Here is a 2144-nt window from a genome sequence, read left to right on the forward strand (position 1 = left end):
AGGTACAGGGGCAGAATCACCTCCCTGAAGACCCATCACTGAGGACCACTCAAGAGAGTCACCTCCTCCTGCCCCACAACACAGCCCCCATCGCAGGTCCTTTACACCCTCCTGAGCCTCAAGGAAAGCAGAATGGGACAAGCAAACATGCTGCTGCTGGCAGCACTAGTGGCCTCAGCACCTTAGTCTTGTTAGTAACTTTAATCACAGGCACCCATGGCTGTGCTAACAGGCATCTTCCCAAATGCCTGAATTCCAGCTTGTGAAATCACTTCTACTTTTGTCTTTCCTAGAAGGATTTGCAGAGGAAATTCCCATGCAGAGACCTGTATACCTCACCAAATTCCTAAACGGTGTACAGATGACCTGTGAAATTCAAACATTAGGGCCAAATTTTCACGGCACCGTCATATACTAGTATTGGCAGAAGGAGGTTGAAGCTCCAGAGAGGCTCCTGTACTATTCAGGGGGAAAAACTGTGGGAGAATTTCTGATTGCTAACGGACATGTGAGCAATCCAGCCTTGCTAGCAGGGCCTGAGCAAGCTGCAAGCTAAGCTGTTCAAGGACACTGCTGCAGCTGAAATGTGAGAAAGGAGGTAGCAAGATAAGCAGCACCTGTATGTGGGACTCAGGAGCTGAAAATGGTTAGAGGTGGAGAACAATGTTTGGGGCATTTTATGAATGGTATGTTAATAACCAATTATGTTGTGTGTAAGGTGGGCAAGTAATAGTAGTTAACCAATGATAAGTGGATGCTTATAATAGATGTGTATAAAAGAATCACTTTTGTAAATAATAAAAGTTAGTCACGAGATACTCAAGAATATGATAATGGCGTCGCCTCTTTGTACACGAACTCCGGCAAAAAGCTACTGTCGAAAGTGGCTTTCAATGAAACACATACATGGTTGAAACAATTTCTGACCAGAACCAGTGTGTTCTCACAATAAAAGATGTAATTCCTGATGATGCTGCTACTTACTACTGTGCCTACTGGGATCCTCTCTGTGATAGAAACTCAAAGATCATCAAGGCAAAAAACCCACACTCAGCATCTGAATCACAAGGTTGTAACTGTGCCATTCCATGAGTCTTCTCACTCCATCTGATGTGAGATGTTGAAAGGCCAAGCACTTCTTTTTGCTCCTGAAAAAGAGCAGCTAATCCTGCACAACTCTCCTTTCCAAAGTCTGGGTTGTGACTAGCACTTCCAGGGACGTTGACTCCACCCCCTCCCTGGGCAATCTCTTCCAGTGCCTGACCACCCTAACAGTGAATAATTTTTCCTAATATCTTATCTGAATCTCTCTTATCTCAGCTTATAACCATTCCCTCTATTCCTCTCACGGCATGGCAGAAGGGACCATCCACCACCTCCCTACAACTCCCTTTCAGGAAGTTATAGAGAGCAATGAGGTCACCCCTGAGTCACCATTTCCCTCAGCCATTCTTCACATGACATTTTTTCCAGACCTTTTATGAGCCTCGTTGCCCTATGCTGGACTCATTCCAGCACTTCAATGTCCTTTTTGAAGTGAGGGGCCAAAACTGATGACAGTACTCAAGGTATGGCCTCACCAATGCCAAAATGATCCTTTCCCTAGTCTTGTTGGCCACGCTATTCTTTATAGAGGCCAAGACACCATTGGACTTCTTGGCCACATGGCCACTCTTGGCTCATATTAAGCAGGCTGTCAACTAGCATTCCCAAGTCCCTTTCTGATGAAACACTCAAGCCACTCTTTTCCCAGCCTGTAGCACTGCATGGGGTTGTTGCGTCCCAAGTGCAGGACCTGTCACTTCACCTTATTGAATCTCATGGACTTGTCCTCAGACCTTTGATCAAGTCCATCCAGGTCTCTCTGTAGAGATTTTCTACCCTCAAAAAAAGGGACAATCCCACCTAACGTTGTGTCATCTGCAAATTTACTGTGGGTGCACTCAATCACCACATCCAGATCACCAATAAAGATGTTAAACAGGACAGGTGCCAATACTGACCCTGAGAAACACCACTAGTGACCAGTGACCAATTGGATTTATCTCCTTTAACCACAACCCTCTGGGCCTGGCCATTCAGCTACATTTTTACCCATCAAAGAGTACACCCATGCAAGCCAGTTTTTTTAGAAGTATCCTGTG

At 45.4% G+C, this 2144-nt stretch overlaps 1 pseudogene; it reads left to right on the forward strand.

Moving 5' to 3' along the window:
* Positions 1-147: 147 nt before the first annotated feature.
* Positions 148-1035, forward strand: LOC103807032 (annotated as a pseudogene).
* The last annotated feature ends 1109 nt before the right edge of the window (positions 1036-2144 follow it).

The sequence above is a fragment of the Acanthisitta chloris genome, unplaced genomic scaffold (genome assembly GCF_000695815.1).
Source record: "Acanthisitta chloris isolate BGI_N310 unplaced genomic scaffold, ASM69581v1 scaffold11948, whole genome shotgun sequence".
NCBI lineage: Eukaryota > Metazoa > Chordata > Aves > Passeriformes > Acanthisittidae > Acanthisitta > Acanthisitta chloris.